Source organism: Strigops habroptila, chromosome Z (assembly GCF_004027225.2).
Source record: "Strigops habroptila isolate Jane chromosome Z, bStrHab1.2.pri, whole genome shotgun sequence".
NCBI classification, from domain to species: Eukaryota; Metazoa; Chordata; class Aves; order Psittaciformes; family Psittacidae; genus Strigops; species Strigops habroptila.
This window is the reverse complement of record NC_044302.2, coordinates 86,439,528-86,465,893: the sequence shown is the minus strand read 5'-3', so window position 1 is coordinate 86,465,893 and position 26,366 is coordinate 86,439,528. Positions and strand designations below refer to the sequence as shown.

General features: G+C 38.9%; 1 protein-coding gene across 2 annotated transcripts in view; it reads left to right on the top strand.

Annotated features, from left to right (window-relative positions):
• The window catches only part of GHR (growth hormone receptor), a 124,337-nt gene that overhangs the window by 20,120 nt on the left and 77,851 nt on the right, over positions 1-26,366 (top strand). The window contains exon 2 of one of the 2 annotated variants that reach the window (XM_030470133.1): positions 20,788-20,872. The exons of the other annotated variant lie outside the window; for it this stretch is intronic. The gene's annotated coding sequence lies outside the window, so the exon portion shown is untranslated. The remainder of the gene's footprint in view (positions 1-20,787; positions 20,873-26,366) is intronic. 2 annotated transcript variants of the gene reach the window in all.

Here is a 26,366-nt window from a genome sequence, read left to right as displayed (position 1 = left end):
TCAGAAATATTTGTCCTCTTTTCTTTCCTGTGTTTGGCTATTTCCATCGTAAACTTTAGAGTGATTGATGCCTGTCTGAATAGGATTGAGGATGAATAGGATAACTCTCAGGTGGTGAAATATTTTGCAGTTTTTAACCTCCTTACTTTGCTACATTTAAACATGCTAAAGGCTGACAACAGTTTATTAACCATGAAGGATGTTTGTCTAGTTTACACTGATTTTGTTTATGATATCCTGCCTTTTGCCTTTTTTTTTTAAAGAGAAAAAAGAAACACCAATGTTTACTCTCATTTCTGAAATTGCTAACATGAATGTGTATCTCCCACACTACGAATTGAAGATGAACTCCCTCAGACTATTAAAGTTGCTCTCCATTAAGAAATGTGTGCATTGCACTTAATGAAGCAGCACTTAGCTTTGCTAACATTGCTTTGGAGCAATACGGAGGTTCTTTTAACACATGAGTGGATTCCCAGAACTCTTGCTTGTAAATAAGGTCTGTTCCCAGCAAATCCTAATTGATAATGACTGTTAATGTAATACCTGCTGGCTAGGCCTAGCCTTTACTAAAAGAATTCTTTGAAACTTACTTATTGATTGTGGCAATCAATTTAGTTTAAAAAAAAGCCCTCAACAAAATAGCAAAAAAAACCCCAAAAACCCAAACAACCAAACAAAAAACTCCCACAACATCAATTTGGCCTCGTTTTCTGATTTTTTTTTTTTTTCTTCATTTGGTGGAATGAGTGAGATTAAAGTCTCAGAACCCTTGTCTGCCTTTTTGTTTGTAAAGCAGTGTGTGTTTTTGATTTTACATGTAATTATGGCTCCAGGAATTACGATTATATGGATATTAAGTAAATGTAATTTTCTGTCCAGGTTGACCAAAGGCTGTCCAGAAACAGATAGACAGAATTTGCTGAACTCTTTGTATCATCAGTTCTATATAAACAAATTATTGTTTATTTAGCTGTGCAGAAGATGGGGTTTAGTTAGTTGCAAGGCTGAAATGGCATTCCCCTCTTGTTCTCAGTCATTAGTACTTTATATTTGCACAGTGCTGTACAGATATCAATTATTGAACCCTTGTCCCATCATACTGACCTTAGCCAGGTCTGCTGCTGTCTACAGAAGGGATGGGACTTGTGCTTTGATCCTTCTTATCTTTACTATTCTCTTAGAAGCCTGAGATTTGATTTGATTGCCATTATCAGAGAATGGATAATGTTAAACATAGATCACCCAGCGGTGACATTCACCTCGTGTTTTTCTGTTCCCTGCTTTCCCTTGCATACATTTCAGTAGTTGGATTTCTAGTGATGAATTACTTAACCATTGACAAGTGATCAGCTTTTGAAGGGATACCTCTTTTTGTTCTCCCTTTGTGTATTTTTACTTAAAAGTGATACAGTTACAATTTTGTACAACTTGCACTAGACACTGTACAAATGCTCAGTGGAGATAAAATTTATTGCAAATGACTTGGAAAATTATAGTCCCAAAAAGGATGTGTGAAAAAAATTGTTGATTCTTCTTAGTAAAGGTTTAATTAATAAATAATTATTATTCTCTCTTGGTTGCTGTGTGTTGTTTGCTTTGTGCTTCTGATTGCATTTTACTCTCACTTTTAGTATGTATGGTACAATTTTATCTAGCACTACGCCAACAAGGGAGACATACACTTTGGAAAAAGAACTGTACAATTTGGCAGGATATTTTACTTGGAGTAACTTAAATGTTTTTAGTGAACTAGATTGTGGTTTTAATGTGTTTTCTTACTAATGGGTCATGCTACCTTGAAAGCTTGTTTGTGCGCTTATTCACTCCGCGTATCCCAGCTGTATTTTGGCAGGATGGTTGTACTCTGAGTGTTTTGTTACAAGTTTATCAGCTAGTTGGGGTAATCTGTCTGTCCTGTATCTGAAGTAGACACAAGATAGCGTGGTTCAAAATTTATAGCTCAACATGTGCTTTACAAGTGACTAATCCAACCAATGGAGAATTGCTGCAGTTATAAATGTTCTAAGGGAGAGGTAGTGCAATAAAATAATTAAGCCCGCAGCTGGTCCATTAAAAATTAATCATCAGTATAGTATAGAAGTCTTTTTCTGCGTGTGTAGTCATAAAACCAGCAGAACAAATTATACAACAGACTTTTATTTTACCATTGCTCTGTAAAAATAATAACCATTATTAAGCATTTCTTTCCCAGCCATTATTACAGATTAATATATTAGTCTGTAATATATTTGGTGAGAAATGTGCTTAATAAAATATCTCCTCCTTTACAGAAAAGTAAATATAATATAAAAATATATATATCTTCAAATATATATAAATATATATTATAAATGTGTATTATCTGTATTATATAAATTATATAAATTTATTATATTTAAATATAAAATATATATGAAAAATATATTTCTTATATTATGTATAATTTATATATAAATATAAATATTATGTATATAAATATATATGAAATATATTCAAATATGATAGAAAATGATAAACATTTTGTAGTTCCTTTGAACATCCAATAGTATGGTAAACAGACTTTTGAACTTAGGGATTTTACAGACTGTTAAAAAAACTAATTTTTTTTCAGTCTCAGAATTTTGCATTCTGCATATTCTGTTGTCTGTTGTTCCTACCATGCCCTCTTATGGACCTCCACAGTTTTAGCCTTTGTTAATAGTCGCTGTTTGTTAGCAAGACTGCATCTCTGCTGAAAATGGCCTGACAACTGGTGTGATTGACAGTGTTCAAAAACAGTAGAGAAATCTGAATTTTTCTCAAGATGTTAAATTATATTTGTTTTTTCAACATTGCAGTTCCCCGTCACTAGGATCCCCTCTTGCCAGCACCATGGGGTTGTGCTGATGTTAAACAGTGCCAGGCAGTACAGTCTAGTTGTTCATCCTGCCATGCCAGGAATATTTTTCAACAAATGCTTTTGCTGAACACTCTTGCTCTTGATTTTCATCCTTTTGTCATTTCTGCACGGGAACCTCCTTGGATGCTGTGTTTTGGTGAGCCACGGGGTTATTGTAAGTGAGGGCTGGGAGGGGGAAGGCAGGGTTGCAGCATTGCTGTTGTCATACCACAACCCTTTAAAAATGGTATTGCAGCATCCCTCCAAGATTGGTGTTTTGGGTGCGTGGAAATGGCTGCCTGGGAGCTAAGTGTTGGTACTGTAAGAATACCTGGGACTGTTCCCAGCATTGGGAACAGCTGGTGCAGAATGGACCACCTCTTTCCTATCAGTTTGTTTTGCTCTGAAGTCATGCTTAAGAGTGGTTTTTGGCTGTTGGTACTTGACCCAAGCTGGGGGGTCTGCTAGACATCACGGTAACAGTTTAGAGATAACCAAGCTTCATGGGAAATGGATAAATGCACTTGCAGGGAGGGTGTGCCTGGGAGCATTCTTCTGCACTGTTTAGTTTAGACCCAGCCCAAATGGTGAGGTGTGATACTAGTCCTTTTCTCCTCCTCACCTTTCTATATAGAGCTCAGCATGGCTTCAGGAAGCTCATGATTAAGACGTGGACAGGCCTCTGGTGGTTTTGAGTGAAAAGCTGCAGTTATCATGTACATCAATAGTGAGCCCTATTGATGGATGAAGGGATGTTGCGATGGATTGTAAGGCCAAACTGGCCAAGGATTTTGAGCAGGAGGAAGGTCTTGACTCAGTGGAAATGTAGTTTGAATAGCAGAATGGCATTTTCATTTCAGTCTCTTTAAAAAAAGCAAATGTTCTGCTACGTTTTGTGACTTTTCAAGGGTGCCTGGTTCATTCATAAACATGGATTAACATCAGGAAAGCCTGGAGAGACAGGGAAAACTCACTGCTGTGTGATGAGGGCTTTCTTGCAGCAGCTTTAAGATGGATTTCTGTACAAACAGACCACTTGACAATGCAAACCATTTAATACTAATGATCTTTTTTTCTCTAAATCTTTAATGAATTGTTACCTGTGGTTTAATCTATGGGGCAGAGACCTGGAGTGGAAATGTGGGGGTGACAATTTGTACTGCTGGTGTTGCCTGATCAACACTGTCAAAGTACACTGAAAAAATGGGGTTTATATTTAGAAACTAGGTACACTTGGGGGTATACTTGCCTAATGTTCTCACTAATTCTGTGTTCAGCCCTCCCTTTTATTTAAATTTACTGTTTTTCAAAGGTTTGCTATAAGAACTTTCTCCACATGAAACCTGGATGCAGTTGTCCCCACTAAAGTTCTTTTGCTTTTTTGGGGGGTTATTTTTTTCCTAAATATAAGAACTCAGGTTGACTATCATGGCCCTTCATCCTACAAATTCTGAAGTTAAGCACATTAAATAGGAAAATCTACAGATTTCCCATGACATATTGACAGTGAGTGGTTGAACTTCAGAATTACTGATTTTCTGGTATCTGTAAGAAGGCATCAAAATAATTTTTTTCATATATACTGCAGTGTCTGTGTTGAATTCACTTAACTCAGTGTTCAGTGAATTCACTGATCACCTGCAAGAAATACTTTTTTTCCTCTCCACTGATGTATAACTTACATAATAAAATAATACTAAACCATGTCGCCCAAGGCTCTGTCCAGCCTGGCCTCCATCCCTGGCAGTGTTCAAGGCCAGGTTGCACAGAGCCTTGGGCGACATGGTTTAGTGCGAGGTGTCCCTACCCATGGCAGGGGGGTTGGAACTAAATGATCTTAAGGTCCTTTCCAACCCAAACTATTCTGTGATTCTACGATTCTATGATAATTTGGCTTCTGAAATTTTTTTTGCTCTCGCCAGAACCTAAAGGTGAGCCCCAGCTAAACAGTGTTACATAAGATGTACAGGGGCATCTGGATGGCTACTTGATGTGTCTTGCTCATGTTTTTAATATTAGCGTTAGACTAATGAGGGAGCTATTAGACAAGGAGTTGGCTTCTGTTATAGCATGTTGTGATGGTCTAGGCATTTTCACCTAATACCTAGTTTCACCTAATTTTCACACTGTTTTTGCAATTCCTTGATCCTGTCTACACTCTTCTTCTTGATCAAGTTAAAAATTCCAAGTTTATAAAATCCTGCCTAGATTCCTTTTACAGCAATCTCCAATATCTTGCATTCATAACATTTTTCTATAACTCTGAGGCATAGCTCAGTGTGCTTATACAAAGTATTTCCATTTACATAGGACTTGTAAAGAATGTGATAATGATCCAAGAATTCCCTTTTTGTAGTAACCTAGAAACTTACCGGCAGGTTTGTTATACAACAACTTCATAATCACACAAAACTGCTGTTTTTAATAACTTTCAAATAGAGATATCACCCAAGGATTTTATTTTGTCTTTCTTGTTCTTATTATGTTGTATAATTGGTTTCTGTTAGTTTCAAACCACTAAGAAGTCTCTCTCAGTAACAGAATTAATCTCTAAATGTTTTAATTCAGTTTTAGCAAGGTCTGCTTTTCCAGAACCTCATGTTTAACAATGAGACACTTGGAATCATGTGTGTGCCTTGCTGTAATTTTGGCACTTGGTGCAGCGATGTGTTCACATTGGAATACCTAGGGGTTGCATCACTTCAGCTTTTGATAACCAGCACTGTCACTGGGTAGTATTTACGTCTAGATGTATATTTATATCTATATACATCTGTATACATCTGCATACATCTGCATCTATATACATCTGCATCTATATACGTTTACATCTACAGTTATAGATCATAATTGGATTCAAAAGCTTATAAATACATAGCAGCTTTCTGAGAAGATTCATGGCAGTCAAACTAACATTAAAATAGCATCCAAGCTAAAAATCTCCATGCTTGGCTTTAATTGTCAAAGATTTCAGTACATGAGCTTTTGGGTTTATAATTGCTTTTACACAGTATGTATCAGTTACTACTACTACTAGAATATGCATATGTAGAATCCATATGGGGAGGAAACCAGAAAGCAAAACAACAAACTTTGACATATATTGAACTTAACAGGATGCTCTTTAAAACATCATGGCTACATTAAGTGTGAGCTGTATTCAGCAGCATGAGTTTGCAGTAGGAAAATACCTGAAATCAATCAAGTTTTTGGAGCAGACCTATCAAAACTCCTTGGGAAATGGTGCAGAAACCTCACTGGGTTATACTGTCTGTAAGCTACTTCTGCAAAAGCTGATACACTCTTGATGCCTCCTCTGGCACCTGATGCAAGTGCTATCTCCAGATACTGTGGCTGCCAGCATGTGTCCCTAGCACAGCTAGAGAGAGGAGAGATCACTGTGCCCTGTGCACGTGGTGCAACTACTGAATTTTGCTCCTATAGATGGTGATAGATCTCTGCCTTTCATTAAGCAACTTCACGTTGCACAGAAGGTAAATATAAGATATGAAAGCTGTGAGTGTATTTGTAGTGAAGACCCACACTTAAAAGAACAATTCTCTGTTTAAATGGAAAGAGTTTTCTTGTCTTTATTTAGCTCTGTTGAGTGGCAAATTAATTTGCTGTTTTCTGTAAGTAGTTTCATTTCTAAAGCTGGCAACTAGGGAGTAATTTGCTTTCAAAGCAGGATGGCCTAAATGGAAAGAAACTGATTAATGTGGTGTTCAAATAACAGGACTTTTTGATAGAAGTGAATACACCTGAAAGTAACTGTAGCTGATATTAAACCAAAGGATAATAATTTGCATCTCTGTGGAATTCTTTTCATATGCTTTAAAAATACCTGAAATGCATGATCTCAGCAAAGAATAAAGACCAGGAGGTTCTTCAAGATTTGGACTAGAAATAACAAGGCCAAGAATTACAAGTGTTGCTCTGGAAAACCACTGATAGTTCCGTGGGCATGAAACCTTTGTCTCCAGAAACCTAAAAATGTTTATTTGTCAGGCTCGTAAGTGGCACCTAAGTTGTACAATGCACACAATTGTGAGACATTCTTTTTATTATTATATACTTATATTTCTAAATTTTACTAATATACTACATTTCTATATACATACATTTCTAAACACTGTATGAGGAGGTTGTAGATCTCTAATACTCTCAGTCAGAATAAAATAGCTACATGACAGATACAGAAGAACAAAAGACCAACTGAATTCACACATTTTATGGCCTGATCCTGTTAATCTTAAACTAATGGAAATTCAGACATCTGCTTTATCTTAAGCCACCACTGCTGGTAGCTTCAGCATTCCACTTTTTGTAACAACTGGAAAAACAAATGCCACTTTCTAAATAAGGGGGCAGTGGTTAATTCTTTCAGCAGTGGGGTAATAGATTATTTCAACTTTATTCAGAGTTCAGTACAGTGATATGATTGCTTGAACATCTGTTAATGCAGAAATGTAATGAAATATTTGTGCTCATTCATATTTTCCAATTTGCTTCTAATGCATAATTTTCTGTCTCTGTCTTTGCTGACAAGTCCTAGAAGATGATATGCCTCTGCAGAGGAGTTTGGATTAATAGTGCTATGTAACTACAGATATTTTTCATGGCCATGCAGGTTGTTGGCTTTTTGGTTTTTGGTGGTGGGTTTTTTTGGGTCTGGAATTATGGCAATACAATTTGACCCCCTTCAAAGCAAGGGCTAGAGTAACATAACCCAGAGGACTTAGTGCTGTGCTTTTGATGTGTGTTTTTTATGGCTGCAGTGTGTTAAGCACCACACATTCAGCGTAAGGGATAGCAAGCCTTGGCACGCTCAGGACAGGCAGGACAGACCACATGCAGGAGAAGAGTGATATGCAGATGAGGGCACCAATGAATGGCTCAGTGTGACACAAGGGGCCATCGCAGATTCAGTCCATCGATCAGCCTATGTCCACTTGGATGAATAGCCAGTGTGTTGCGATGCTGCAGGCAAAGGAACATTTTGGGTTTGAAATGTATTTCTGATAGTTGCTCACCACTCTGATAAACAGACATTGTCAATAACTATGCTAAATTGTTAGTCTGTATTGTTGATTTGGGTTGGATCTTTTTCTGAATGGTGGAAGTATTGTTCTACTTTTCCCATATTGACTTGGTTTATTTAAAGTTAACATTTATATAAACTGCTTAAGTGTTTATATATGTAAGCTTTAGAGAAAATTACAGAAAGTAATTTGAGTTATTCACTTCGGGGAAAAAAAAAAGAAGACTGTTATAGCCAGCTAGGTTTCTATGGTATTGTATGTCTCCATTATAATTTGAGCTAAGTAGGGATCTGGTCAAAACTCAGTGGCCTTATAGGATAAGCTCAACCTGTTTGAGGCTTTCCATACAGTTAAAGCCAAGTTCAGTATCTGTTGATGCTTTGAAAGATAGCAATACTCTAGACAAGCACTGCATTTCTGATAGTAGTGATTTCAAGTAGTTACTCGATTTTTATAGTAAAGCAGACTCACACAGCCACCAGCACCAGGTAGGTGCTTGAAGAGGCTGGTGCTGCTTACCTGGGTGCTGGTAACTTCTCATGACAGTGAGATAACTGCTCTTGAGTGTTCATGGTTTAATTAAAGGCAAGTTTTCAAGAAACACAGATGCATCTCCATTTAAGTGGTAGCTAATGGTGGTACTGTTTGCAAAATCTTCACTTTACTGCAAGACCAACTAGAAGACGCATTTCTGCAACTGCAGTTGCATAAGGATTGCTGGTCTGGGCTGTCCCCTTAATGCTTTAGGCAGATGTAACTTGGGCAAGCCACAAGGATAGCTGGATGAAATCCAAGCCCAGAGTAAACAAGGAGCAAATATACCTCTGAGGAGTTGGTGTCTCTCCAGGGTCAGAACCGCAGTAAAACAAACCTGATTGTGAAGACAGGATTTGAGCAATGAGGGAGGTTCTACATATAACATTTATCTCACATTTCACCCACAGCAGTGCAGGACAGCGTGTAAACATGGCTGGTGTCTCCTGTTGTTGTGATGCCATTTTAGGGTTCCTCTTGCTTAGGTAGTAAAGGATTTCCCTGAACCATCAACTTTCTTCGCTGAAGTTCTTAAATCTGTCATTCATTAAACATCTAGATTCCTTAGTAAAAGTGCTAGGTAGCACTTTTGGTGGACCCTGCTTTTTTTCTTTATAGTTATTTTACAGAGTAAATACTTCTAGGCTGCCCACTTGGTGTGATACATCATTTTTTTCCTCAAGATGATGTATAAAGAAACCTTTCTTATGCATCCCTCTTGCTTCACACGAGTGAAGTGGTATTTATCGTAATGTTCTCTGTGCTTCAGAGCTTCATGTCAGTCATGTGGAATTAACTTATTAATTTTGCTGACAAATCTCTCTACAAAAGTGAATGTAAGAAGTGTAAGAAAAGAATGACCTTTTAGAGTTGTGACTGATTCATCACTCGTGCTTACAAAGGGATCTTGCCATAATTCATGATCCTAACTTGGGAAAGAAACAGGTATCTGACTGCTCTTAGCTTTGGCAGTAGGTGTCTTTGTAGGTTAGAGTCTTAATTAAAGTTTTAAGAGCCTGAGAGGTTACTTAAACATCCATGCAATTATGTCAGTGTTCAGGAATTTTATATGTTTATTATTAAAGACCTTCCTTCCTTAATTTCTCTTCTAGGACTGAAAGGAACAAGTTGCCAAACTAAAACTGTATTTTTGCATTAAATATGTATTATGATAAAGGACTTCTCACTGTGGCTCAGAATAGGAATTATATTCAGAATATTGTTGCTGTTGCTATTCCCTGCTGAATTTCTGCATCTGGTAATATTGCTGTTTAGGAAGTGATAACATATGCATGTAACAAGTTAACTGTAAAAGCCCAAAATGGGCAATTTGATTTTACTACTAAAATAATAGTAGTCAAGCCCTCCGGTCTGCGGTTGCCAGCTTTAAATTATCATGGTTGTTATAAATCATGTGAAGGGATTGTGGGAAATAGAGCTTTCAGCTTTTCATTACAAATCCCCCATTTTCTGTCCAGTGATCTAAGGGAGAATGACACGCAGCCATCTGTCTAATAGACTTACAGACCATTACTCTCAGCACTCCTGGGAATAGGAGTGGGAAGAAAGAACGCGCCTGAATTTTGTAGTATCTTTGGGGTCATAGTGCTTGTTACTACACAGATTAATAGCTAAGAACTGAGCCCATCTCTCCACATAACTGCTGCGTAAGAGGGCCCTGGCAGTTTTCCATGTTAGGAACAGTGCATATGTTACACATGCATAATTGGCTAGTCAGCACTGAAAACAAGAAGAGCCTTTCATCTTTGCTTGCAAGAGATTTTTCTCCTTTTTACCTTTAAAAAGTAGAATCCAACTCCAGCATTCCTCAACGAATGTATTCTCTGCCCCTCTGTAAGTACACCTATGTGCTGTCATCGGTGGGCACATCAGGACCCCGGACCTACATATATAAACACTTTGGACAATCAAGGGGGAGAATGTTACCCTCTAAAGACTTCAAGCAGTGTGTAGAGGGAAATAAGAATTAATTTTAAAATGAAGTCTTAATAATTTCAGTTTTCAAACTTTTCATTTTATATCTTTAGACATGATCCATTTTGTTGTTAACCTGTAGGACTAAGGCACAGGCTTTTCCCTGGAGACCCTGTTCTGTACTTGCTGTCCAGTGACTTTGGGGGGTTCAGGCTGCTTCTTTGGGCTTGTTTCTTCCTGTGGTGTTTAACAGTGACATGACACCAGAAGATAATTAGTTCTTGGTTAATGAGCTCTGAGCTAAGAAAAAGGAAGAATTTAGTCGGTAGATGACTAAATTGCTGGCTCAACATCTAGCCCTGCTACATCTTTTTTCCTATCTAAAAATGACGGGAGCTTATATGAGTAATGTTAAAATCACTATTCCTGTGGCTGAAGTGCATGCTATTTGGGTTATTTGTAAGACATTCCTAATGCTTAACGCTGCCCTGATCCTTCTTGTTACATGTACTACTTGAGCACATCTTGTGGCCATGATGCGTGCATATGAGACTCAGGATTTCTGAAAAGCCGGTGCCTACATCTGTTGCAAATATGTCAAATGTTCTCCAGTTCCTACTCTTGTTTCTGCCTACTACACTTATCTTGACTCTACTTTCTGCTGTACCCACTCTTGTTTGGAGAAAAGCAGTCACTGCGGTGAGAAGCACTCTCAGCTTCTCACACTGCTATTGCAACCTGAGCCACTGGAGACAGTTTCTTTCTTTTTTTAGATCTCTGAGTAATCAGCTACCAAAGTAAGATATATTTCATAAAAGGGTCAAATCATTGATCACTCAAAAGTTACAATTCATAAAATCGTCAAAATGTTCTAATAGCAAGTTGTGGTCTGAGAACTTAGTGCTACTTCAGAAGGAAACAAAGTGCTATGGAGATGCATAAGTCTTAGGGGTTTTTTTTTCAGATCTGTGACCAAATGCTGATATGATACTTTTCCATTTATAACCACTGTTGTGAGTTTTCAGTCTGAAAGTGATCTATTGTATGATTCATGCTGCCCTGGCAATCTTACTGCTGTCCGCTGTTTTTGGCAAGGCAAGGTAGCGTGCACCAGAGTTATGGGGAACAAGCTGAATTAAAATTTGTTTGAAATATGATCTTTTTTTAAAGTATTGTTTCTTTTCAGTATAACTTTTTTTGTTGTTTATCTGTATAGATCACTTGTTTTCATTCTGAGTTTGGTATTTTATTTTTAAAACTTATGTTCAGGTTTGATTTCTAGAAAATTGACTTTATTTTTCTTTGGACAGAACTGCTTACAGAATTAACTACTTGTCAGTAATCTTTTCAGAGACTCACAGTAAAACAAAATGAAACCCTTGATCCTTCAGTCTAGATTCTTGAACACTGACAAGATAAATTAGAGCTTCATTAATCATAGAATCGTAGAATCGTAAGGGTTGGAAATGACCTTAAGATCATCTAGTTCCAACCCCCCTGCCATGGGCAGGGACACCTTGCCCTAAACCACGTGGTCCAAGGGTCTGTCCAACCTGGCCTTGAACACCGCCAGGGATGGAGCATCCACAACCTCCCTGGGCAACCCATTCCAGTGCTTCACCACCCTCACTGTAAAGAACTTCTTCCTTATATCTAATCTAAACTTCCCCTGTTTAAGTTTGAACCCATTACCCCTTGTCCTACCACTACAGTCCCTAAGGAAGAGTCCCTCCCCAGCATCCTTATAGGCCCCCTTCAGATACTGGAAGGCTGCTATGAGGTCTCCACGCAGCCTTCTCTTCTCCAGGCTGAACAGCCCCAACTCTCTGAGCCTGTCTTCATACGGGAGGTGCTCCAGCCCTCTTTCATCCTCGTGGCCCTCTTCTGGACTCGCTCCAACAGCACCATGTCCTTTTTATGTTGAGGACACCAGAACTGTACGCAGTACTCCAAGTGAGGTCTCACCAGAGCAGAGTAGAGGGGCAGGATCACCTCCTTTGACCTGCTGGTCACGCTTCTTTTGATGCAGCCCAGGATACGGTTGGCTTTCTGGGCTGCAAGTGCACACTGCTGGCTCATGTTAAGCTTCTCGTCAACCAACACCCCCAAGTCCTTTTCTGCAGGGCTGCTCTGAATCTCTTCTCCACCCAGCCTGTAGCAGTGCCTGGGATTGCCCAGGCAATTGTAGGACCTTACACCTGGCTTGGTTAAACTTCCTAGGGTTGGCATCTGCCCACCTCACAAGCATGTCAAGGTCCCTCTGGATGGCATCCCTTCCCTCCAGCGTATCAACCGAACCACACAGCTCGGTGTCGTCGGCAAACTTGCTGAGGGCGCACTCCATCCCACTGTCCATGTCGCTGACAAAGATGTTGAACAGGACCGGTCCCAACACTGATCCCTGAGGGACACCACTCGTTACAGGTTTCCAACTGGACATCGAGCCATTGACCACAACTCTTTGCGTGCGGCCATCGAGCCAGTTTTTTATCCACCGATAAATTAAATTAATGATTCAGTAATTAAAAAGGAGGATTCAGAGGAAAGGCTCAGAGAAATGGATGAAGTGTAAATGAACTCTCTGTTAAACTTACCATTAAGCAGAAGAACGATGAATCATAAATTGCATCTATATAGATGCACATGCTTTCTGTGGGGAAACAGTAATTGTTATGCCCAGGAGTATTGTCTGTAACATCTCCCACTCAGTTATTGTCAGCATCAATTAGTCCATTATGATGAAAACTTCTGAAATGATCCAAGGTTAGAGAGACAGTTAAATTTACAAACACTTTGATAAACATACCTTAGAAATGCAAGAAAATTGAAAACAATGTCATTTACCATCAAGTTATAAGTGTTCCATAAGGAAGTTATTAGAGATTGTCTGATTTGGCATACAGTGATGTCTTCGGGGATCTCTTGCGATATCTGCATACTGAAGTGGGAAGAGGAAGTACTTTCCCTTTCTTTTCATTGAAGATGTTAAGTGAGTTTATCTGATTCTCTATTGCAATTACTCAGCATTTCTGTCATGTACCATATAACCAAACATGAGAGAATTGCTGAGAAATACTTACATATTACATAAGTTTATACATGTAAACACAAAAGTACATTTATATTCCTAATATAGTCTTATATTGGCTACAGGCTGGAAGCTGTCTGAATCCTGCCATCAGTGGTCATCCTGCCAACCCCTGAAAATAGGCCTCTCTGAATTCCTGAGTCTGATTTAAGATTGTTGATTTAATATTTTTAGAAGAGAAAACAAGCCTAAATCATTCAAGACATAATTGGCTGAAAATGTGAATTGCACAAGATACATGGTCTCACTTGGCACCTCCGGAGAAGCACACTCTGGAGGAATTCTCCACTCCACTCCTGTGTTAACTTTGACCACCACACACCCCAGAAAAATTCCTGCCAAAGATACTTTCTGTTGCCTAGTTAGCCATATATAAGGAAATCTTAGGTTTTGGTACTGATGCTCTTATAGGTGGACTCCATTTTGCATCAGGTGGGCAGTGCGTTGTCTTCTGACTTTCCTGAGATGTATAAAAAGGACTAAAGAGGCTGTGTGGATGCAAAATATACATGAAAATCAGAAACAGGACTTAAGAGAAAATAAATGACAACCATGACGAGAGCTCACAGCATGAAACAGATGTGCAATACAAACATGTCATATGCGTAAATCCTGCTTTTAAAATAGAACCAAAGAAAAATGCAGAAGCGACTATATAGTGACATACATTACCAAATTTGTGACATGGGAAATCTCTTTTGGGTTTCTATTCCATGGGTGTTGTAAGCCGGTAATGCCATGGATAATCTTCATTTGAGATAAGGAGCTGGATTTGAGATCTCCCAAGGTGAAGTATTTGACTGCAATAAAATGCTGATTGCTTTCAGCTGGGAACTTCAGAAGATTTTATTTTCTGATCTAGTAGCTTTTTTCTTGTAGGGTCACTCTTTAGATTCAGATTTTGAAAACCAGAAACGTTTGGAAGCATGAAGAAAAGGAAGACTGAAATCAGCACAAAATGTTTCTTCTTAAGCAATTTGTAGAGTTTGGAAAACCACTATTTAAAGTCATAATGTATATATGGCTCCTGCGACTTTGTTAAACAGAGTGCTCTCTAGCATTGAGGCTCTTTGTTATCCAAAATTGTGGAGGAGAGCCGGAAGAGAAATGGATTAGAGTATGAAAATACATGAAGTACATGTGTATCTTGCAAGTAATTCATCACAGAAAACTAACAGGGGTGATAGAAAAGCCACAGCTAATATGTACATATTGGTGACTCTTTTTGCCTTTTATGAGACTTGTTAGTGATTGTTGGTGAACAAAAATAAGATCAATATTCAATTTTAATAAAATGTTTAGCTCTAACATGATTATGACATTCGCTTACATTCCAGTAGTATTTGAATCCATGAGTACTTCAGCATATCGCAGTAACAGCTGGTGAGGCTTGGATGCCTGACTCAAGGAACAGCACATGGCTGGAGATCTAGAATTGCTGGAGGGGCAGGGTTTAGCCCTTCAGCCTTACATGAGTACACACCTCCCAGCTGCACTTTACTCTCCTCGCTGAGTTCAGCATCTTCCTTCGTAACAAACTGCAGCAAATCCCTTTCTTTAACGCTTAACCTATTCACATACACTCTTGATTGACAGCACCACTCAGCTGTCTCAGAGGTCTGTGTTCTGGGTATTGTTCTGTATAGCCAAGTATGTCCAGGTTCCTTGACTCTGCAAAAGGGCTAAGGAAGTGCAGTTCAGATCTGCAAAGCTTAGAACCATCTGACTTCAAACGTAGGGAGAGAGGAGATCAGTCTGGTTTGCTAAACAGTTTTGGGTGCTACTGAAGAGTTGTGTTTTCTTCTTGTGCTGGAGAAATCTGACCCTTGATAAACGGAAAGTGAATATAAACAATAATAAATGTTAGCTTTTTGGTGAAACAAAATGACAGTGTTCAGTGAGCAGTCAGGAAGGCAGGAAATGGAGTAGATGTTTTGGAATTTAATAACAAACTGGGCTTTTTAGATTTGCTGTTGAGTGAAGAGAAGGTTGAAGAAGGTGGCCACTGTCTTAGTTCACAGCTATATGCTTTTTTGAATGCGAGCCATTTGTGGAACTTGTAAAGCCAGTTATTTAAAAATAAAGTTCTTTATTAATGCTTAGGGTAGCAGCTGCAACACTTAATGGTCAAATTAAACTCAAACGTAGCAGTGATGGAGATTAGGTAAATTTCCTGCTATCCCCTAAATCTCCCTCCTTTGTTCTCAAAAACACTGTCCTAAGGTTACACGATTTCCAAAAGTGGGGAGAAAATGAGAGCAGTGGAGGTTTTAACTTTGCCCAACTTACATACTAAGGCACCAGTAAGTCTAAAATAAAATCTGTCTCTCAGAATTTTAAGCCCTGTACTTTAAAGCAGTAAACTGATCACCCACTGTGCTGATTAGTCATAAGCTTTTTTGATCCCCTAAATTTTGTTTGTATGTTTATGTATTAACAGTTTGCCAAATCATCTCATACATTGTGTTTTTTCTCAGAACAGTGACAATTTTGGCAGCATGCAATTAATAGGTGATTTTCTTAATATGTATTTTCTTTTGGAAAAATGTTTTCTTCTACCTTCTTACTGACTTAGTTCCTTGAATTACAGTTTTTGTCTTCAGTTAAAATTAACAGCTTTGTTTTCCCAGATCCTTTTCTATTTTGTTTGCATATTTAGAAATGTTTAATGAAAAAGGAGTGGGAGATGGTGAGAGGAAAGGGATTCATATTATTCAAAAGCTAGGCTTTGCACTTTTGCAGAAAATCATCTGGAGCTGGCTGATCATGAGCCAACAATGCCATTCTCTTGTGAAAAGACAGGTATGGTAGAATGTGTAAAGCTGAAAGAGAACTACCTGGGGTAATCCTTTCATATTAGCTTTGATAAAGCCTCAAATAGATAGCTATTTCAGACTTGGGCTAACCAGAGAGAGTCCAGAGGAAAGCTATGAGAATGATCAGCAATCCAGAAAACTTGCAGTTTTCACTTGATTTCAGCCTGTAAAAGATTTGTTTTATTATTCTTATTTCTATTCTGGATCCCTCAGTATCTCTTCTACTTCATTGAAGAGCTTCTTCCATGTAGGTTATTATCAGTTGCAACTGAGTAATCCATTGTGTATTTTTCTCAAATCAAAAGATGCGGCAAGTGGGAGACTTCAAATGATATTTTTAGGTCCTATCTCTTTTGAATTTTTTTAGTCTCTTAAGTAGGGACATGAGAACTGGCTACAGTAACCCAGTAATACATTTTTCTTCTCAGCTTATAGTTGGTATTTCCCTGTTAATTTATCAAGAAAATTTTCCTTTTAAGTTACTGATATGTCAGCAACAGTTTCAGCTAGTAGAGTTCTGGATTTCCAGCTGCCCAGATCTCAAAATACTTTACATATAAACATTGACTAAACTATTCTTCGTAACATTCCTCCAGCTCAAGTAGATAGTTAACAGTAGCTGCGAATATGACATGTTTCACTCATGGAAGACAGCCTGAATTTCTGATACCACAAGAGCTACCTTAGATGTCAAGTGAAATTGCTATCTACTCACAAAGCTTGGAATTCTTGTCTGTTTACATCCTTTACAATGCTGATGGTTTCTTCTAAAACCCAGAGAGGTGTATTAATGCCTATATTTAGGTTTGTGGAGCAGTACAGGCCTCCTGAGCTTTCCTGTCCACAGATAAACTTGTAAGCGTAATGCAGTGGAAAACATAAATTCACCTTTCATCCCTACTAGGAGTGCCAAAACAAATTATCAGTTGTTAGCTTAGTGCTGCAAAGAAAATGTTCTGGTTATTGTTATGTCAAAGAGGCAAAGAATGCCAAATCTGTAAGAACAGAAATGTGGTTCAGTGAAATATTTCAAACCTGAAGGGCAAGATTTATTGTTACACTCCTACATATATGAAGAGATTGAGGGGGGAAGAAAAAGGTTCTGATTTGGGATTAGAATGTGACCTCTTGTCCGGAGTATGGACAAGAGCAAGTGGTCAGGCAAGTGGGAGGGTTAAAGGAGGAAAGCAGGTTAAAACCCTTAGCTGTCTGAATAGAGGAAAAAAAGTGAAAGATGATGGAAGGTTGTTTAACTGAAATGAAAAGAAGTAAAATGCAAGAGAAATACAATAAAGAGAAAATTAGGATTCCCTAGGCCAAATTTTACAAGAATAAACAACCTGGAAATAGTTTATCACAAATTCCAGAGATCCTCTTATGCTAGTAGCCAAGCTTGATGGAGGGGGAGGACTTCTAAACAACCTGTAAGGACTTGTGAATCCGGGTCATGTTTCTGTTTGGAAATAATTCATCCTTCCTTAATGGCCCATGCAATCATAGGGTGTCCATGGTTTACCATCTTCCAAAGCGTGCCATTTATAGCCTCCTCTTTTTTTGTCTGCTGTCAGCAACTTTTCAGTTCTGTACCTAAACATACAGAATCATGGAATCACAGGATCATTGAGGTTAGAAGGGATTCCTTGGCATCATCTAGTCCAACCGTCCAGCTCAGAGTGGGGTTTCATTAATGTGGTTGTCCTGGGCCATGTCCAGCTGGGTGTTGAGTATCTCCAGATGCCACAACCTCTCTAAGCAACCTGTTCCATTGTTTGATTACCTCTTCAGTGAAGGTCTTTAATGAAGATATTAAACAGCTTTTATCCTTGGGCTGCTTCACTAGTGACTAGCCCTCAGCTGCACTTTGTGCCACTGGTTGAAACACTGAGCCAGGCATTTCAGCCAGTTTTCAGTCCACTGTCCACTTACCTAGTTTGTACTTCATCGATCTGCCAATGAAGTTTTTACATGAGACAGTATCAAAAGCTTTTCTAATTTCTTTTCAGCACTGGGCCTTTGCTTAGATGCTCCATTCAAGATCAAAAGGTCTTTTCTCACATTTGGGAACCTCTCGTCTTCTCCAGTTTGCTATTCTTTAGTAGGTTAGCACAGGATGTATTGAGAAGATATAATGGGCATAGAGCCTCATGTCCCTGTCAAGGGAGCAATGAGTCTGAGTCTCTTTGTTCATGAAACAAACTGGTCCTGGATGGGCCCTATGTTAACTCAGTGCTGCAATCATTTTGCTTGCCGTGTGGATTAGAATAATCAAATGTGTTTCTGAGAAAATGTGTCTGAAGAAACCTCACCTGTATAGTTTATTCACATGAATCTGTGTTCTCCTTTTGCTGAAGTTTTCCTGAGAATCATTTAAAAGGTGGCTGCTTGCCATTTAAACATCTGCCTTGCTACCTTGTGTGCCTCTTTTTCATGCATAATGAAGTGTCAGAGCCAAGTGCAAATATAACTAACTGTTCATGCTTGCGTGGCTTGTTCTAACCTGCAGTATTGCAGATAAATAGTGTCATTGCATGCAATCTTTGTGCTATCACCACTTGCTACCAAGAGTGAAACTAAATGTTCTGGGTACAGTCAGGTAATCAGAAGTTAGGACATATCCCTTTTGTTGCCCATAAAGTAGCTAAGAGATCTTTTATGCTGTTGAGCAGGATTTCAAAATATTTTAGAAAGAATACTGGAATAGTTTTCTGTGTTGCAGTATAGTAAGGTTCTGATTTTGTCACATGGTCATTTCCACTTGCTAATACACTACCAAGTGTTTTGAAACAGGAATTTGTCAGTAGTCCTTGGTAGCTCACTTGAGTCAGTAGCTGCCTTAGACTTCACAACTTTGTTTCAGTCTAAGCTTTGCTTTTGGAGAAGAGATTTGTGGCTCATTGATCAATTATTCTCTCTGAAATGAAAAGTTCTTTTGAAAATCAGCCATTAGGTCAACATGAGACTCCTTGTAAAATATATGTAAATGGGGCACACAATCTGTTAGATTCTCACAATGATGTGAGCAGGCTCTTTCTGAAAAGTGGGATATTAGAATTTGGCTGTCCATATTGTGTGGTGGACTAGACAAAGACTTACTGTGTATGGACCTGTGTAATCCTCATTTTGTGATGTGAACCAGGAGAGAACCCTACTTACAGTTTTCACTTCAGCTAACCACACATAGGGTGATTTATTTTATAATGTTGCATATTATTATTGTTTTTGCATGGAAAATGCCTTCTATTATTTTCAACTGTCTATTTCATTTTTCTCTGTGTTCAGTTCAAGGATTTTCTCTTTTGCTAGTTGGAGAGGGTGTTTTGTTATTTTTTTAAATTAAGTACAGAGGTGACACTTAGCTTTTTACACATTGCACTGAAGAAGGATTCCTGACAAGTATCCCGAAATTTTCACTCACAGTCACATTTTGTTTTCAATTCTTTGTTAAGGATCTATCCATACATTAACATGAAACATAAAAGGAAGAAAAATCTCTGGGTAAAAATCAAGATTCCTGCTGCTCCTTTTTAAGCTAGTGCTAGTAATCTAGTCAAGGAAAACTCTTTTTATAAATATTACTTCCTCCTTGTTAAAGCTGGGGCACTGTGGCCCTAGACATTCGGTCTGCATGTATACAACATTTCTTTAGATGTTACTTGTGGATTTTTGCAGACTCTTTTCTTTTCCTGGTTATTTAAAGAGCCGGATACTGTGAAATTCATAGTCCCACCCACTAAAACCCAAATTATTATGAATTATTCAATTAATGTGGGCACCATGGCTTGACTTTTCCAAATACTTTAAAAAGCTGACTTGCATCCTGGAGAAGAAGTGACCTTCCATGTTGAATTAATGTTATTTTTATTTAAATATAGAAGTACTACTAATTCAAAACTGTTTTAGATGCTGCTGCTGTGCCAAATATCATGGGAGTGATAATGTGCCTAGGAATTCTGAACATAACAAATGACGTACTTCTTTTTTTTTTTTAACCGCATGCCATGTACCTGGGACTTACACAGTGTCCTTTTAGAGAAAAAGGAAATGTTGCTTTCTTAAAATCACCAGTTTATAAGTTACTACACTGTAATTTATTGTCTAAAGTAGTAGGGAGATACTGCTCACACACACCTTCTTCTTGGTGACTCAGCATTTACTTCCAGTCCAGCCCATTTCCACTGTGGATGTGCATTGAAAATGAATCTCGATCAGTCACCTCGACTTCTCTTTGCCATTTAAATCTGTCTTTGTACATTTCAGTGTCAAGGTCAGCATGGAATCCCAGGGCTTGGCAAGCCCCTAGCGGCATGAGGGGTTTCAGGCAGCCGCTGCCCTTTGAGTGAGAAGCCCAGGTGCTCTTACAGGCTGCCCAGCTAGTGGCCTTTCCTGAGGGACGACAGTGCCAGGATGCCCGATTGGATTTTGTTATGTCGCCTTCCCACCGCCGGTGACCTTTGCTGATCTGATCTCTCTGTTTCCCCCGACTTTGTGTAGGTGCTGGGATGTCTGGAGAAAGTCACGATTTGCAGCTGAGCTGAGGGAGGCGTGAAGCATCACACATCCCCTGCTGACATTTGAGGTAGTGTGATAACTTTTATCTTACCTGCAGGTGACTTTATTGCGAAAGTCAGCTAAGCAGAGTGATCAATAGTGTCCTGTGGTGCTCTGCAGATAATCCTCACAGATTCTGTGGTCTGTTAAGGTGGTAACGATAATATGCAGTATACAGAATTCTGACTGGGATCGAGTCATTGTATTTTATTACTCCAAACAATAGAGATATTTGAATTAAGGCTGTCAAATTCAATCCCGATATAAATTGGTGACTTCAAGCCTATTTCTACCAATCTCTGGTAGCATTTGAGACAAAGGGCTAGGCAACTGTTAGTATGCTTCAAAGTCATTTTTTCATGTCAGAGAAAAATTATACTGTATTTTAATGAGCCGTTTCTTATTTATGTTATTTGAAGTATTAATTGCCTGACTTTTAAAATACACAATACTGAAACAAGTGAAGAAAAAAAAGAATCAGTTTTTCTAGGGAGAGAGAATGTTAAAATGCATATCAGAGCATTGTCGATAACAAATCCTGGTTTAGATGACACTTCAATGATACCTAGTTTGAATGTATGTTTGAATGTAATTTATGTCTGGAGTGTATTACTGAAAGCTTAATCAGATTACAGTAGGGTAAACTTGAATCGAACATCATACAGAAATACACTGTGGTGTAAGGGATTCAGACCTATGATTGTTCATGCCGTGGAACTGGAAAGCTGTTATGTGGTGTTAAATGGCTGCATGAGACTTTACAGCTGCTATCTGTGTACTATAGCAGTTTCGTGAGTCTTAGCTGGCTGTTCCTGTCTAAGTGTACACAAATGTAATGTCATTAAATAGAAGTGAAATTGTAGAGATGTTTTGCTTTGGTTGCGATAACGAAAGGTAACTCTTGCCACCCACGTTTTTGATGTTTTTGAAACCAGATGGTGGAATCCTAGGTGCATTCATTGCACCATGGATCTCTGCTTGAGAGATTTGTCTAATGATATACTAATTCCATTAAGAAAATAAGAAGGTAAAAATAGTGAAAAAATACTTATAAAAATGCTTGTAAAGTAGGCATAACTGAAGAGTCATTATGGACTTCCTCAACCAAAGCTGCCTTTGTTATGGTTACCATGCCTTCTCATGCAGAGTTAAGCACACCAGAAAAACAGTTTGTGAATGACTTCTCTAATTTTATAGCTGAAGCATGGCAACACAACCATTCAGAAAGCTGCCTCTATGGCCCATTTTCCTGGCTTTCCATGCCCAGCGAGTCAGTCAGTCCTTAGCTAAGCTGTCCATTCCTCATTCCTCTGCGAGCAGCAGTGCAAGAAGTGTGCCCAGTGTTGGGAGCACACAACTTGGACATGGGGTCTGGCCTTGTTTCTGAGCTCCACTGTGGGGTCACTCAGGGTTTCTGCCACCCTCTGTAACCTCATTGTGTTTCAGCTTCCGATCGGTGAATGAAGGCTAATAGTTGTAAACTGCCAGAAAGCACCAAAGCATCCCAATCCTTAGGAAATGCTGTTACTTATGCAGCATCTGTTGTATTTGATGTGATATTGACACTGCGTTACCTGGGGAGAGATCAAAACTTCTACATTCAAGAGTGGCCCTTTTTTATTCTTTTTACATATGAGTCCATTCACCTGTTATCAAGTCTGATTGATGAGCCTTATATCTAATGTAGCTGCCTGTGCTTCTGCAGTAGGCAGTGGAGAGAGAGGCACTGCTAAGGAATAGTTCATCTTACTCTGGTGGCTGTGTAAAATAAGGCTGCCCATCTCTTTCCATTGGCAAGAGAAGAAGCCTGGACAACCACAGGGAGATAAGATGAATCTGTCTGACAAGATGATGAGTGGAAACTGTCGTGCCTGTTTTAGAGCTGGGGAGCAAAGGTGGGTTTAGCAAAGGGGTTTAGCTCTGCTGAGGAGTGCTGTATTGTGTGGTGCAGCTGGGAGCAAACAGGTGATCATCTGTGGGGTAGGCAAGGGCCCAGTTTCCATGTAAAACTTCTTAGGAGCTCTTTGGATTGCTTGGTTCTGCAGGAAAAATTAGATAGCAGCCCCGAGAGGCTACACTGTGTTTTATGTGGAAATCGGGTCGGTTCATGTCCTAAAGCTGCCCATTGTTTAGAGGATCTTGCCTTGTGTTATGAGTAGGTGCCTGGTTGGAACTTTGGCAGTGGTGTTTGTAGAGGTGCATTTCTTGCTCCCCTCATCGTTTGTTTTTCACCTCTCTCCCGTATTTAAGCAGAGGTGGTGGATGCACCATCTCTGGGGATATTTAAGACCAGGCTGGATGTGGTTCTGGGCAACCTGATCTAGTTGAGGATGTCCCTGCTCATTGCAGGGGGTTGGACTAGATGACCTTGGGGCCCCTTCCAACCCAAACTATTCTATGATTCTATGATTCTATGATGATAATTGTTATCAGCAATCAGATGTGCAATTAATAATTATTATTAAGAAAAACTTATATGCAATAAGTGAACTAAAAATTGGGACAAATTTATGTGTCAGAGCAATTCAAAACTCAAACCTCTGTCTGCTGTGACATTCCATAGTCTTAATAATGTTGGGAAAATGCAGAAGTGATTTATCTAATGCTGCCATACACTTTGTAGTTGAACCTCAGAGCAGTCTGTCTCATCAATGCTTATTGTGAACATATTTGCTTACACAGGATTCAAGTATGATTGGTAAGTGTTATGTGTATTTTAGGAGCAGATGATGTCATCGTTAATGACTTCTTAAAGAAAAAAAAGAAAAAAGATTTTTTTATGTGGTAAGGTTTTCTAAAAACAGAACCCTTTATCTCTCAAAAAATAAAGTTCCCTGTGATATTATAGAATCATAGAATTCTATTATATTAATAGTATTAATAATAAAGTAATTCAGTGTAAGAACCACAAAAAGGAACAGTCATACCCTTTCCCCTTTACTCCAACAGTTTCCACATATGGTCATGCATGTGAGACTAAAAAGACTGCAGTTTACTCCACAGGGCCCAGTGTTGAGTGGGATGGTTATTGGTGCACTGATTAAGCCGGAGGGAGCCAGTTGCTAAGACTTTTGCTGACAGGCCCCTGAGCAAGCAGCCTCGCTCCCTATTTCAGTATAGAACTGGGTACTGAGGCAAGACTGCTGGTCAGGCTTCAGAGGAGGTGGGTATCGTGCTTACACCAGCAGGGCCCCCAGCAGGGTGTTACAAAACTCTCTGTGGTGATAGTCCTCCCCTTTAGTCTGCTTGTCTTTATTGTACTGTGTGTGTAATGTAAGTCCTGAGATCTAGCATGGTATGGGATTTGGTTTTGAGAATATCCCTTATGAAATGGGTTTGAGTCTAAGCAATACTAGTGGTAGTGATGTGAATTTTGTCTGTAAACATCTATTTCCTTACAGTCCTCTGTAAAAAAACAAAAAAACCACAACAATGGAGAAATGTGAATGCATTAGTCTGTTTTAATGAAAGACAGTTGAATCTGCTCCAAAATTGCACTTTTTTAACCAGATAGTTGTAACATGTTGGAGTTCCTGCAGAAGATGGAGTCCTAGCATCGGTGGTGGCAGGCGTGCTTTCAGCCAGCCAGCCTTATGCTGAGCAGCTCTGTTGTTTGTAGCACCTGTTGCAGCGTATCCCATTCTGAGTTGATCAATTCAGAGTTTGTGTATTTTACCTATGATGTCTAAAGGCAAAGTTGCAATGCAGAGCTGTGGTTGTTTTAGTCTGATATTTTAGAATTGGTAAATGTGGAGGGAGGGGTTTACATCCAAACTGTTAGTTTTTAATTTTTTCTTTTTTTAATCCATTGTAGCTTTATTTTGTAATGCTAAGATGACTGGCAATAAATCCACCCTGTAATGTTCTGTGGTAAGAAAGACATTGGAGAGGAGTGCAGTCGATGCCTTATTCTGCCACTGGGCTGTGGTGTAAATGCAGGCAAGCCACTTCTCTTTCTGGTGTCTCCGTTTCCCCACCTGCAAAATGGATGATGCCATTGACCCCCACTGCAGTCCGTTTGAGGGTTTGTTGATGGAAAATATTGTCTGACAGCATTAAAAGACCTCTTTAGAAATAGTTTTGTCAAATTACCTTTAAAATTAATATGGCTGTTTCTATTGCTTATTTTGCAGACACTTCTTAGTTTCTTGGTTGGGGGGGGTTCCTTAGAGGAAATGTTGGGCATTGAGACTAAGCTCTTTCAGGTTTCAATCTGAATTTCTAATTGCAATTTGGCATCTCCCTTATTCCAGAAGATAGCCTTCCTTGTAGTGCTGTGCCAGCTGCAGGCATCCACTTGGAAGGCTATACTGGGCAATTTTCATCTTCACTAAACTAGTAACTGTTCAGTGGGTCACTAACTCTAGTGATTACCAGGCGTGGCTGTTCAGTTGATTCCCCTTAAAAGTCAGGCTGGCTTGATCACCCAGTGTGATCTCACCATACTTCTTCCTCATCAGATCTTGTCTTCTACACTGCACTCACCTGCCGCATGGGGTGGAACGATAGTAAGTAATAGTAAGCTAAATGCCAGTGAAGTTACGCCTTGATCTTTCAGCAAAGCACCAATATGTGCATGTATTTGTGTTGTGTGTGTGCAAGTGCCTGCACACAGACCAAACCTCACTGCTATTTCTTTCTTGTGAAGAATTGTTTCAGGACCTGTGATAACTGAAATGGCTGAAATAATACAGTGATGTAACTCAAAATGTGATCTGGGGGAAAAGTTGCTTGAAGGCCTTAAAAAATAAAGCAGCATAACCAGTATATTCGTTACATTGATTTTGAATAAATTCAGTTAGTGAAATGAGCTGATTTGTCTCCCTATATCTTGAAAAATCTCCAATTAAAACAACAACTTAGCATCTCTCCTGTGGCTCCTGGCTTAAAGGTGTCACAGCTGTATCGTAAAAATGTGTATCAGAAGTGATTGGTTCAGTATAAAGGTTCTGGAGATCCTGTTTGGAAGGTATCTAAAAATGCTGATGTGTTTTTAAGCCACACTTTTGTAAGTGTGGACATAGTCTACTTTTGTATGTGAGGTGCTTCATCAAAACATACTGTAAGCTTAAAAGTTGGGTATTTTAATTTCCAGATCTTACCAATGCAAGTGGAGAGAGAAGTTAACTGACTTCTTAAGATTTTATGAAAGGTTTGAACAGAGATGAGCTTTTCTTCACAAGTTATTCCTTGCCTCATGAAAACTTGTTTTGGTAGCGCTGCATTTAAAAATACTGAATAATCTTCTACTCTTACTGGTCTCATCTAGTATCTCTTTCAACTTAGCGCTGATTTACATTAATAAAGATCTACCTCAAAATCTTTGTGTATGGCTATATAAAGTGGTTTGCAGTTGCTGAATGCAGTACCCTACTGTTTGGTAGGTGTCCACAGGTTGTATGTTCAGATTTATATGGACTTAAAGCATCAAATCAGCAGAGAAACAGCGCCAGGGCACAATGCTGGTGTGATCATACAGAGGGCGTAGGAAAAGCAGTTGCAATCACATTATTTGTCATTAA